At 45.6% G+C, this 14,311-nt stretch overlaps 2 long non-coding RNA genes across 2 annotated transcripts in view; one reads left to right on the top strand and one right to left on the bottom strand.

The window, feature by feature from the left end:
• The window catches only part of LOC132464886 (uncharacterized), a 160,590-nt gene that overhangs the window by 134,568 nt on the left and 11,711 nt on the right, over positions 1–14,311 (top strand). The window lies entirely within an intron of this gene.
• LOC132464889 (uncharacterized) overlaps positions 2,888–14,311 on the bottom strand; it is a 147,943-nt gene continuing 136,519 nt past the window's right edge. The window contains exon 2 of the long non-coding RNA XR_009527381.1: positions 2,888–2,969. This is a non-coding gene — a long non-coding RNA (uncharacterized LOC132464889). The remainder of the gene's footprint in view (positions 2,970–14,311) is intronic.

Here is a 14,311-nt window from a genome sequence, read left to right as displayed (position 1 = left end):
GCTGACTCTGACTCCACCCATTCCAAGTACCTGGACGCGCAATCATGCACGAGCGCGAACAGAGATGCGCGAGAGCGAGCCAGGCTAGCGTAGGTTTTCGTTTAACAACATGGCACTACATTCAGCTGTAAGTTGCACCCAGTACCGCGGGAAGTAGGGGTGCTGGGGGTGCTGCAACACCCCCTGTCCGAGGCCCTGTCTTATCACAGAAAACGATCATTTCTAAAAACTCCGGCCAAAGTGGAGATTTCTGAAAACGCCGGTTATGTGTTGTCGTGTCAACGGGGAGAAACGGGATTTTAGGTTCTGAAGCGTCACATTATGCACCAGGAAATGCTTAACGTCATGTGAGCGCCCGCTGTACCGTATTGGTCCGAATATAAACACAAACCCCATTGTAAGACGACCTATATTTGGAAAAAAGATTTGAAGACCAGATCTTGTTTTTATGAATAAATAAATTGTATTCATTGAAATAATATACGAAAATAAAAAGGCATAGAATAAAACACTGCATTGCCACTAAACAGTAGTGCAAATAGGCCGTACTGATGTGTACACCAAAGACTATTCCTGACACTCCTCTGCCCCGCTGTGTTCGCTCTGGCTATGGTCGCTCCGAACTGTTTCGGCCCGTGGCAAAGCGAGTCATCCTCGCTGCTGTCCAAGGCATTTTGAGACGCAGCATTTATTTAATGCTCATATGACCTAGTGCTGAAAAAAGGTTACATGAAAAAGTGTGAGGGTAGCGGTGGTGCGCTAAACCCGGAAGTGAGCGTCGCCCTGGTTTCCCTTGACAAAAAGCCAACGGGTTTTTCCATTGGATTTTGGATTATTGCAGAAAAATTAGCATCTTTGAAGCACCTCCTCAAAAACTGAAAATAAATAAATAAATAAAAATATCTGTGCTCCAAAGAACGAAATGTAAACCAATGCATTCTGAATGGGAGTGTTTCTCCGATTTTTCCATGCTACACAGAACGAAATGTAAACCCATGCAAATAAAGACTTCATGTTCATAATAATTTAAATATCATTAATCTGTGTGTAGAGTGGTATTCTATTTTTTTCAACGGGGCTGCATCCAGTCTAGACCGTCATGGTTGCTATGGTGGTTGCTATCGACCGCCCCCTCTAATCCTTACATGGTTCTAAAAACCACGCGGCAAAGGAGCTGCCGTCCATTGTGTTGTTTTTGTCGTAAACTAGGGTCCGATGGTGAAAAAATAGACAGATATTCCAAGGTATCCTTAAAAGGCAGCTTGGATGTTTTTATTTTGTGCAGTTTAGACTTCTTCTATAACCTATTTTTTAAAGCAAAACACCAAGCTCATTGATTTAACGAGGCAGGGTTATTTGAAACAATTTATTAAATAAATATTTATGAGATGTCATTCCTTCTCCTGAGTTTGCTTCCTATTTAGGTCTAGTGTACAACCCTACTGTCCACAAGCATCACCCCCCCCCCCCCCCCCTCCCCTTATGGATTTGGAGAATTGCTGCCACGTCCCAGTGGTGGAGGTATCATATATATGAAAGAGGGCATTCAATTATACTACAATGATCAATTAGGAGGCCGAAGCCCTAAAGGAAGTGATGCAATAGGTGACTGAGTCGACAACATTTAAGTAAGCCTTGGGGTCTCTTATATATCAAAGGGGGTCTCAAAGGACGCATATACGCTTCAACCTGTGGCTTACAGGAAACGACTCAGCAAGTGCTCCATCTCGTTGCCCCTCACGCAGCGGCTCGCTTGCAAGATTTTGGCCTGAAGTTCTTCCCAGACCTACACCGTAGCCATCCAACCTGCATATCTGAGAATCAGGCCTCTCTTTAATAATGACAAAAAGTTATGAGAGAAATACACATAAACTTTTGTTGTCTCATAAGCGGCGTGGTGCCGGCTCCTTTTGACCTTTTGACCCCAGACTTCTGAGGGAATAGCTGAATCAGTTCATTAGTCAATCAGAAGTATGTAAATATCTTACCGGTGGCGTAAGGGGGCGAACAAGGTGTCCTTCAACATCTACGCTTCCAGGCGATTGCAACGGTGCCACACATGAGCATATTCGAACATGGTTAATGGTAGTAATTAGCTGTCGAAATTGGAGGCCTTAATCAATAATGAGCAGCTATTGATTTACTTCCCGATAGAAATTTGTGACAAATGACATGTTATTTAGCATCTACACGTTGAGCTGAGTCCAATGACACCAAGCATGACACTCTAGCAAATGGTAACATGTATTTTACATGGTACATATGGTCTAGGACATGATCTCGGTGTGGCAAGAGGGCGAGCTTGATCTCATTGGACTCAGCTTTACGTGTAGATGCTAAATAACATGTAATTTGTCAAAAATCTCCATCTTGAAGCAAATCTATAGCTGGTCATTATTGATAAAGGCCTCCAAAATCGACAGCTAATTACTACCCCGAAACATATTCAAATATGATCATGTGTGGCACTGTTGCAATCGCCTCGAAACGTAGATGTCCAAGGACACCTTGTTTGCCCCGTTACGCCTCCGGGAAGATATTTTCATACTTCTAATGGATTGATTCATATTTTAAGGTTCTCGGAGCGAGACTTTAAGCGGCTGCAGCAGAAGTGTTGAGACGAAAGATGATATCAAGACATTTATAGAATATTCAGATTCACATTATGATTCTTCGTCATAACTATCCGACCAAACATCCTTCACATTCACTGAGCGAAGATTATGAAAGTCCAGGCCCCCCTCCATCTCGTTGCACCTGCACCCAGCGACTCGCTTGCATGATTTTGGCCTGAAGTTCTTCCCAGACCTACACCCTAGCCATCCAACATGCATATCTTAGAATCAGGCCTCTCTTTAAAGGTTGGGTATGCGATTTGCGAAACGCCAGCAGATTTTGAAAATACACAACTCAAATGGTCCTACCCCCTCTCCTTCAACGCTGACTCTGACTCCACCCATTCCAAGTACCTGGACGCGCAATCATGCACGAGCGCGAACAGAGATGCGCGAGAGCGAGCCAGGCTAGCGTAGGTTTTCGTTTAACAACATGGCACTACATTCAGCTGTAAGTTGCACCCAGTACCGCGGGAAGTAGGGGTGCTGGGGGTGCTGCAACACCCCCTGTCCGAGGCCCTGTCTTATCACAGAAAACGATCATTTCTAAAAACTCCGGCCAAAGTGGAGATTTCTGAAAACGCCGGTTATGTGTTGTCGTGTCAACGGGGAGAAACGGGATTTTAGGTTCTGAAGCGTCACATTATGCACCAGGAAATGCTTAACGTCATGTGAGCGCCCGCTGTACCGTATTGGTCCGAATATAAACACAAACCCCATTGTAAGACGACCTATATTTGGAAAAAAGATTTGAAGACCAGATCTTGTTTTTATGAATAAATAAATTGTATTCATTGAAATAATATACGAAAATAAAAAGGCATAGAATAAAACACTGCATTGCCACTAAACAGTAGTGCAAATAGGCCGTACTGATGTGTACACCAAAGACTATTCCTGACACTCCTCTGCCCCGCTGTGTTCGCTCTGGCTATGGTCGCTCCGAACTGTTTCGGCCCGTGGCAAAGCGAGTCATCCTCGCTGCTGTCCAAGGCATTTTGAGACGCAGCATTTATTTAATGCTCATATGACCTAGTGCTGAAAAAAGGTTACATGAAAAAGTGTGAGGGTAGCGGTGGTGCGCTAAACTTGTTCTGTGAGCAGCTGGATGTGAACCATGGTGTGAAGAAAGTGAACACAACGATCGATTTTCAACTGTGCGCGCATGCACTGGTGTAATTGAACTGCGCTGCTATATATCTTTTTTATCAATGTAACGAGTTGCGAGTCTAGTGCAGGCTGAGTTTTTTTTTTCCAGCACCCCCTGCTGAGAATACGTTCTCGCGGCTATGGTTGCACCAGATGTTATAAACATTAAACGGTCACATAAATCATTACTATTTTTAGAAAATGTATGTTTGTTTCATATAATTGTATTGGAAGTCCTGGTTTTCACTAGGGTTGCTGCGGTGTGGACATTTTCACGAGTAATACACTCGTCTCAACACCGGTATTACCGAGTATAAACAGTATAAACTTTGAAACTATGTCAACCGCCACACAAGCATCGGTTTTTAGACCCTTCTCGTCCTTCAGTTGCCGCCAACGTTCGAAAGCAGCGCCTAGGATTATTCTTGATTTCAGTTTTTCTCTTTCAGCGTTTTTATTATCAATTACTCTCTGAAAAAGAGTTTTCCTTCTCTTTGCTGGTGGTGGTGGTGGTGGGGATGGTGGCGCCTTGTCTGCCATGGAAATTGTATTCTACTGCTAGGTCCAAATGTGGATTAACTAGTTCCAGTAGCTACCGCAGGATAACAACAAACAGGAGCTTGCTCTGGGTCACGAGCTCGGGGTCACGAGTACTGCACGAAGGGGTCGCACGCGGGGCGCGGGGGAGGGGGAGTGCAGTACGACCGTTTGATTGACGTACTTACTGTCCAATGCAACGAGGTGGCAATCCAAATGATTGGCTGGAGTTTTTCGAGCCCTGCCCGTTCCACAGATGATTGACTTGTTTAATTTTCATGTCAGTACTTCTAACTCAGTGGCTGTAAGCGGGTTATGATAAGGATTTCAAGTAATTTTGCAAAAATGGCCAAAAAAGCAAATTCCGTACCCAACCTTTAATAGTGACAAAAAGTTATGAGAGAAATACACATGAACTTTTTGTTATCTCATAAGCGGCGTGGTGCCGGCTCCTTTTGACCTTTTGACCCCAGACTTCAAAAACGTGGCCACAGGCCAGCTGTGTCAACACACCTTAAGCCACAAATGTACACATCCATCCCACAAAAAATGGGGACTAGAAACTAACCTCTGTCTTATGTACATTTACTGTACTGTTGGAGGTCACGCCCCTTTTCCGGCCTTTTCGAGATCGCTAGGGATACTGAAATGTTTACACACATTTCCCGGGGCCCAGAGAACGACATATCCGAGATTTGGAGTTCTAGCCCTTAGAGAAAAAAAGTTTTCCCAAATGGACTGTCATTTGGACAAAGCCCCTCAGAAGTGTTGCCTGCAAGACCTAATGGTCATAACTATCCGACCAAACATCCTTCACATTCACTGAGCGAAGATTATGAAAGTCCAGGCCCCCCCTTCCTGCACTCGGGGTCCGACTGGGCCAAGTTTCGGGCAGGAAGGGCCCTCGGGGTCCGTCCGAGCCAAGTTTCGGTGCGGGGGTCCCAGTTAGGCCCTAGAATAAGGTATTCAAATTTCAGGGCGGTAGGACCTTCCTATCTCAAAAACTGTTTTTCCACCACATTCTGGACCATTAGGTCTTGCAGGCAACACTTCTGAGGGGCTTTGTCCAAATGACAGTCCATTTGGGAAAACTTTTTTTCTCTAAGGGCTAGAACTCCAAATCTCGGATATGTCGTTCTCTGGGCCCCGGGAAATGTGTGTAAACATTTCAGTATCCCTAGCGATCTCGAAAAGGCCGGAAAAGGGGTGTGACCTCCAACAGTACAGTAAATGTACATAAGACAGAGGTTAGTTTCTAGTCCCCATTTTTTGTAGGATGGATGTGTACATTTGTGGCTTAAGGTGTGTAGACACAGCTGGCCTGTGGCCACGTTTTTGAAGTCTGGGGTCAAAAGGTCAAAAGGAGCCGGCACCACGCCGCTTATGAGATAACAAAAAGTTCATGTGTATTTCTCTCATAACTTTTTGTCACTATTAAAGAGAGGCCTGATTCTAAGATATGCATGTTGGATGGCTAGGGTGGAGGTCTGGGAAGAACTTCAGGCCAAAATCATGCAAGCGAGCCGCTGGGTGCAGGTGCAACGAGATGGAGGGGGGGCTGGACTTTCATAATCTTCGCTCAGTGAATGTGAAGGATGTTTCGTCGGATAGTTATGACGAAGAATCATAATGTGAATCTGAATATTCTATAAATGTCTTGATATCATCTTTCGTCTCAACACCGCTTAAAGTCTTACTCCGAGAACCTTAAAATATGAATCAATCCATTAGAAGTATGAAAATATCTTCCCGGAGGCGTAACGGGGCAAACAAGGTGTCCTTGGACATCTACGTTTCGAGGCGATTCCAACAGTGCCACACATGATCATATTTGAATATGTTTCGGGGTAGTAATTAGCTGTCGATTTTGGAGGCCTTTATCAATAATGACCAGCTATAGATTTGCTTCCCGATGGAGATTTTTGACCAATTACATGTTATTTAGCATCTACACGTTAAGCTGAGTCCAATGAGATCAAGCTCGCCCTCTTGCCACACCGAGATCATGTCCTAGACCATATGTACCATGTAAAATACATGTTACCATTTGCTAGAGTGTCATGCTTGGTGTCATTGGACTCAGCTCAACGTGTAGATGCTAAATAACATGTCATTTGTCACAAATTTCTATCGGGAAGTAAATCAATAGCTGCTCATTATTGATTAAGGCCTCCAATTTCGACAGCTAATTACTACCATTAAACATATTCGAATATGCTCATGTGTGGCACCGTTGCAATCGCCTGGAAGCGTAGATGTTGAAGGACACCTTGTTCGCCCCCTTACGCCACCGGTAAGATATTTACATACTTCTGATTGACTAATGAACTGATTCAGCTATTCCCTCAGAAGTCTGGGGTCAAAAGGTCAAAAGGAGCCGGCACCACGCCGCTTATGAGACAACAAAAGTTTATGTGTATTTCTCTCATAACTTTTTGTCATTATTAAAGAGAGGCCTGATTCTCAGATATGCAGGTTGGATGGCTACGGTGTAGGTCTGGGAAGAACTTCAGGCCAAAATCTTGCAAGCGAGCCGCTGGGTGAGGGGCAACGAGATGGAGCACTTGCTGAGTCGTTTCCTGTAAGCCACAGGTTGAAGCGTATATGCGTCCTTTGAGACCCCTTTTGATATATAAGAGACCCCAAGGCTTACTTAAATGTTGTTGACTCAGTCACCTATTGCATCACTTCCTTTAGGGCTTCGGCCCCCTAATTGATCATTGTAGTATAATTGAATGCCCTCTTTCATATATATGATACCTCCACCACTGGGACGTGGCAGCAATTCTCCAAATCCATAAGGGGAGGGGGGGGGGGGGGGGGGGGGTGATGCTTGTGGACAGTAGGGTTGTACACTAGACCTAAATAGGAAGCAAACTCAGGAGAAGGAATGACCTCTCATAAATATTTATTTGATAAATTGTTTCAAATAACCCTGCCTCGTTAAATCAGCTTGGTGTTTTGCTTTAAAAAATAGGTTATAGAAGAAGTCTAAACTGCACAAAATAAAAACATCCAAGCTGCCTTTTAAGGATACCTTGGAATATCTGTCTATTTTTTAACCATCGGACCCTAGTTTACGACAAAAACAACACAATGGACGGCAGCTCCTTTGCCGCGTGGTTTTTAGAACCATGTAAGGATTAGAGGGGGCGGTCGATAGCAACCACCATAGCAACCATGACGGTCTAGTGACTGGATGCAGCCCCGTTGAAAAAAATAGAATACCACTCTACACACAGATTAATGATATTTAAATTATTATGAACATGAAGTCTTTATTTGCATGGGTTTACATTTCGTTCTGTGTAGCATGGAAAAATCGGAGAAACACTCCCATTCAGAATGCATTGGTTTACATTTCTTTCTTTGGAGCACAATATTTTTATTTTTTTATTTTTTTGAGGAGGTGCTTCAAAGATATTATTAAAGGGGGGGGGGGCATACAAGTCTTTTGGCCATAGTGGATCCAGATCTGTTCCGGAGCATTTCTGCACCTCGGGCAACAGCGCAGGGTTGCCAGGTCCTGCAAAAAACTTCCTGCCCACATACCGTTCAAAATCCACCCAAAATGTCCTAGAAGTAGCCCAAATAAAAAAATAATAAAAAAATAAAATAAAAAGGTTATTCCACCTTGGCCAACGTTTTGAAAGTAATAATAATTGAGGGAATATCTGTTGTTGTTGTTTTAGCAGCGAAATGCATTGTGTGTGTGTGTGTGTGTGTGTGTGTGTGTGTGTGTGTGTGTGTGTGTGTGTGTGTGTGTGTGTGTGTGTGTGTGTGTGTGTGTATAACACGCTATTTTATGTTGAAATGCGACGTAATCCAGCGTTCACGAAAACGTACACTGTCAACGTATGCTTTTGGCGACTGGGTTGGCTCTCAGATATACGTGTTTCTAACAAGATGATATCATTAAAAGTTAGGCTACATAAAGTAACGGTTTAATAACACAAACGCAGGAAACACGTGAGCTGCTAGTTTAGCGAAAGCAGCGTCCCTAGCAACCTGACGTCGTTGAAACATGCGAGTGAGCCGATAAAATCTTCCTAATAACTATAAAACTAAAGATCAGACGTAATCACTGACTAAAGATTATGCAAGTAAAAAGTATATTTCTCGCTAGGAATGTTATTAGAAACTAGTTTAACGGTGATTCGGTCCTAAAATAGGCTTATTGCATTTCCCATTCGATTAATAAAGAAAGTCATGTAACTTTGTTCACATTTAGTCTACTCTGCTTAATATATATGTAGGGATAATGCATAGAACGCCGGTCATTATCGGGAAAATAAGCCCCACCAGGGCGAACAGTACAACGACGCGCAGCGAAGGTGTCTTGCTTCGCCCTGAAGGGTCTTATTTTCGATATTGACCGGCGACGATCTATACATTAGCCCGCTTATTACACGGCTACTGCCAAAACGAAAAAATAACTTCACATGCTGTGTCTTTTTTACAATTTATTCGTTACCAGCATTCGTAGTGTTGATCAGCAGAGGGGTTGACAAGTCACCGGACCCATGCAAGTGAACGGAGCGTTCCACAGCATTGAGAAGACCCGTGTAATAAAGACCTATAATATTTCTGTTTATGGCATATGTAACGAGTGTCTATCTGCGTTGTGTTCTGGTTTCTGCGTTGGAAGGGTGGAAGGACGGCTGGACAACAATGGAGGGTTTCTCATTTATTGGTACCTGGATGAGCCAAAGAAAATCATGTCATCGCAACCGTAACCGTCATGTAAACCGTCATAGCCAGGACCACATTCCCGCCTCCACTCAGACAGCCAACGGCATTCTCTCAATACATAATAACTTAAAAATAAACAAAATAGCATCATGAATGCGATTTGACTACACTCCAACAAACATAAACATAACCCGCATAGATAATATACACAAAACAGATAAAACATTCATACCTGGATGAGCCAAAGAAAATCATGTCATCGCAACCGTAACCGTCATGTAAACCGTCATAGCCAGGACCACATTCCCGCCTAGCAAACAAACAAACGGATACTCTGATGCACATATTTACAATAAACTCTCAAAAAGTACATTTGCAAAGCGTTAGCTGTTATAACAGTGCTGTAGCATGTTCATATATAACATTTACATTATCTACAAAACGATTTATATGCTCAGAATGTGACGACAAATACATCAACATACCTCCACTCAGACAGCCAACGGCATTCTGAGCTTGGCGCTGCATATACGTCACTAAAACATGAACTTTTCTTAAAGCGACAGTACAGGTATAGAAAACACATTAACATAGGGGTTGGAACAGGTTACAAAAGGGACCTTGAACATAGCCTAAACACATATTTGCTTCTTATTAATCAGAATTTGGTGACATTTCAACATAACTAAAACATGTTGTTTCACCCTGGTTACATACACCCCTCCTGAAATTCACCAACATCCTGATTTAAGGATGTCTTCTCAGGCTTACAAAAAGTCTATCACTGACACAACCTGGCACAAATGAAAGATGGACCTAGTCCACATAGTCAACTCGAAAGTTACCTTAATACAAGGTTCAGGAAAGAAAGAGGTTGATCAAATCTCTAGATTTCCTTTAGCTTAATGTGACGCCTCGTACGCCACACAATATTTGGCCCCAAATACTTAGTCCATAGACATCTGTAGGTGTATAAAACTTCAAAGCTGTGATAAGAAAACTTATCACATAAGCAGTTTCAACGGCCCAATATCTAAAACAGCTGGGAACGGCCGTCAATAAAAAACTTGGACCTTTCAAAAAAAGGTTTCTGAACCATAGATTCAATCAGTCTGTTCACTGATTTCACCAATCTTCCAGCACGTGTTCTGACAGTGCCATCATCCTCAGTGTGTGCATGAGAGTCAGTGCGACCTGAGGTGTCAGCATGCTGAGATGGCAGTGTGTCTCTGTGCGGAGCGACTGAGATGGGTGGACAGTCATCCATAACAGCAGCCGGACTGAGTGCTGGACTAGGCTGAGCATGCTCTTCTCCTACAGCCAACTCGGACTCAGGTGAGTCGTCAAGTGATGAGATTGAGAGCTCCTCTTCATCTCTGGAATCTGAAACGTCCTCGGCAATTTCACCCTGAGTCAATTCTCCAGACACTGAAGCCATTTCATCACCATCAGCGACACAATCTTCCTCATCAGAATCCTCTTCAGCCCACGACTGATCAGTTGCATCAGCAGACTCCGCTTGGTCCAATCCAGGGAGAGGCAAGAAGTTCACTTCCAGTAAGAGATTCCTGTGCACAACTCTCGTGTGTCCCACTGCATCCTGTATTTTGTAGACGTTGATACTGGGATTCACCCCAACCACTGTGTACACTCCATCCTCCCATTTGTCGGCTAACTTTCTCTTTCCTCGTTCCCCTTTATTTGATACCAACACACGATCCTCCCACTGACAGGAAAGTGCCCTTTGCTCGTTTGTTGTATTGCCGGGTCTGGTGCTGCTGCTCAGAGGAAGTATGTTTCTGAGCGATCTCCATAGCACTTTTCAAGCAAGAAAGCAGGGACTTTGCATATGTGTCGTAGTCAACAACTTCAGGGTCGTCCAGAACCCGCCTGAACATGACGTCCACCGGCAGTCTAGGGACACGCCCAAACATGAGGAAAAATGGGGCGTAACCCGTCGTCTCATGGACGGTAGCGTTGTATGCGAACGTGAGGGTCTGGACTTGTTGTGGCCATTGCTGTTTTTCCTTTAGGGGAAGGGCGCGGAGCATGTTGCCCAAGGTACGGTTGAATCGCTCGGTTCCCCCATTGCCCATCGGATGGTAAGCAGTCGTGTGGGATTTTGCAACACCAGCCAATCGGAGGAGCTCTGCAATCAGGTTGCTCTCGAAATTGGCGCCCTGGTCGGAATGTATCCTCGCCGGGAAACCATAAACACAGAACACATTATCCCAAAGCTTCCTTGCGACTTGCTTCGCTGTTTGATTGGCACAAGGGAAGGCATGAGCCAGTTTGGTGTAGTGGTCGGTGACTACCAAAACATCAACAGACCGCTGCTTGCTGTCTTCGGCAGTCCAGAAATCCATGCACACTAACTCCATTGGAGCTGAACTCTTGATGCTTTCCAGAGGAGCACGAGCAGCTGGTTCCGATGACTTCCCAAACACACATCTCTGACAGCATTTTACATGTGCCCTCACATCCTTTTCCATATCAGGTCAATAGAAACGCTGTCTTGCAAGCGAAAGAGTACGATCCTGGCCCTGATGACCTGCCAGATCATGGATGCCGGACAATGCTTTGTCCTTTAGACTCTGAGGCAACACATATTGGGATCGTCGCTGTTTGGAAACAGGATCTCTTGAGACCCGATACAGAACTCCATCATGGACTTCCAGCCTGTCCCATTGCTTCAACAATCTGAGGACCTTTGCGTCAGCACCATGCCTTTCTCCTGGTAGAAACAAAGGGCAACGCCTTGGAGATGACTGGATCTTGCTCTTGAGACAGCTGTAGCTCCTGGGCAGAGAACATGGGCAGCGCATCCTGACCACTTGAAAGTAGCTGGACTCTTTGCGTTAAGTAGAGTGCCCTGGACTCTGCTGTGTCATTCCAGGCACAGTGAGCCTGACAAAGAGCTCTGATCTCGGCTGTGTCATACCCCGTCCTGGGTAGTGGATGGTTTTCCAGTCTGAGGGTTTGAGACTGGCAGCTGAGCCTGAAAACATCCTGCACAGAATCCTCTTCCACCTCATCGGCCTCCTGAGTCAGAGTGGAATAGGGCTCCCTAAGCAGCCTCCGGCCAATGGTTTTCGCAAAGGGATTGCGACTCAAGGCATCTGCCACCACATTCTTCTTCCCAGGCAGGTGCTTGAGATCAAAGGTGTACGACGCCAGCTTTGATCACCCAGCGGATCTCACATGCGTCGAGCTTCGGCTTCGTTAGAAGGTAAGTAAGCGGATTATTATCAGTCCAAATGGTGAAGCTATGACCCTTCAGCCAGTGGCTGAACTTTTCACACACACTCCACTTCAGGGCCATGAACTCCAGCCTGTGAGCTGGATATTTCCGCTGTGACGCACTGAGGGTCTTGCTTGCAAAAGCAATCGGTCTGGCCTTGGATTCTCCTCGGGGCACTTGGGAGAGCACCGCACCAAGTCCATCCAAAGACGCATCTGTTGACAAGATAAATGGCTCATCGAAGTCCGGATGAGCCAGCATGACGCAGTCCAACAGCCTGGCCTTCATGTGCTCAAAAGCGCTTGCACATTCCTCTGTCCAATCCGCAGCAGAAAGCTTACGGTAGGCAAATTGGGACTTTCGATCCTTAGCTGACTTCCCTCGCCTCTTCTGACCAGCTGTAAGTGCAAACAAGGGCTTTGCAGTGGAAGACAGGTTGGGGATAAAGTGTTGATAGTAGAACACCATGCCGAGGAATGATCTGAGTCTCCGAACAGAAGGCGTGCACCCATCTGCGTCCATGAGGTCTTGAACCTGCATTCTGTTGATTACTTCCACCTTGGCAGGATCGACGGACACACCCCCACCGTTGATGATATGGCCAAGGAACCTGACTTGCTTCTGCAGAAGGTGGCACTTTTTAGGAGCCAGTTTCAGGTTGTTCTCCCGCAACCTCTGAAACACTGCTTCGAGTCTGGACAGAGCCTCTTCCTCCGTTGGGGCAAAGACAAGAAGGTCATCGAGATAACACAGAAGCTTTGTGAAGTTCATGTCCCCAAAGATCCCAGTCATCACCCTCATGAAGGAAGCAGGGCTATTACACAGACCTTGTGGCATGCGGTTGTATTCATGCAGCCCGAGAGGAGTCGTGAAAGCCGTGTACTTCTTGTCTTCTTCATGCATTGGAATGTTGAAGAAGCCAGAGATGAGGTCCATCGTGCTAAAGAAGCAGTTGCCACCAAGGGCAGCGAGACAGTCTGACTGGTGAGGCAGGGGATGTGCGTCCTTTATGGTTCTGACATTCAACCATCTGAAGTCATTGCAAATCCGCAACCCACCATCCTTTTTCCACACCATCACCAAAGGAGACGCATATTCGCTTGCAGACTTTCTGATGATTCCCTTTTCCTCCATATCAGTGAGAGCCTGCCTCAACTTCTGATAGTGGGCTGGAGGGACTCTCCTGTACGGTAGGCGAAACGGGCGATCGTCCGTGAGACGGATGCGGTGTGTGTAACCCTTGACCTCACCACAGTCAAGAGAGTGCTTGGAAAAGATGTCCTGATAGTCAGTTATCAGTTGCTTGAGCTGGGACCTACAAGCTTCGCTAACCTGACATGAGGCTACATCGACGTCGCTCAGACCCAACTCTGACAGACTTTTGCCGGCCTGGGATGAAAGACTAGCACTGGAAGAAGCATCATGCTGTCGTTTCTCGGTGTCGGGTTGCTTCTTCTCCGAAGCTGCTTGTGAGCCCTGGAAAACATCAAGATCCTCGACTGCTAAGCACGGGAACACATCAGCCAACTTGCAATTCCTCTTCGGCGTGATCGCCTTGTCAGATGGGTTCACAACTGTCATTGGCACCCATCTATCACCCCAGAGAGGTGTGACAAGACGACCCACTAGAACACCCATTGGCATGGCTTTTGAGTTGGTCTGCTCCACAACAACAGTGCTGCCAGGTGACATAGGCGACTTGGCAGGGAGTCTGCCCCAAACCAAGTGCTCAAGCCTGGGTAGGAGGGTCACTGCCTGGGTGAGCTTGACAGTTCCTATCTTTTCTGGGACTGCGCTCCCCTTCCAGCGCTCGACATTTGTGAACATGGACAAGAAGTGACCGATCTCGGGGTCAGATTGATGGTCATGAACAGATGCAAGATCCCAGTACTCGCCACCACCCTTCAGGACATGAGTGACATATTTGATGATATTCGAGCCCAATATGAGGTCATCTTGTTGGCCAGACACAACCAAAGTGGATACAATACATGGAACGCCATACAGCTGCATCTCCAAATCATAAAAGCCCTCAGGCTGCGTTGGCAAACCACCACAGCCAATCAAGACAATGTTC

Source organism: Gadus macrocephalus, chromosome 9, assembly GCF_031168955.1.
Source record: "Gadus macrocephalus chromosome 9, ASM3116895v1".
Classification (NCBI taxonomy): domain Eukaryota; kingdom Metazoa; phylum Chordata; class Actinopteri; order Gadiformes; family Gadidae; genus Gadus; species Gadus macrocephalus.
Note: the sequence above shows the minus strand (reverse complement) of the source record. Positions and strands in the feature narration are given on the sequence as shown.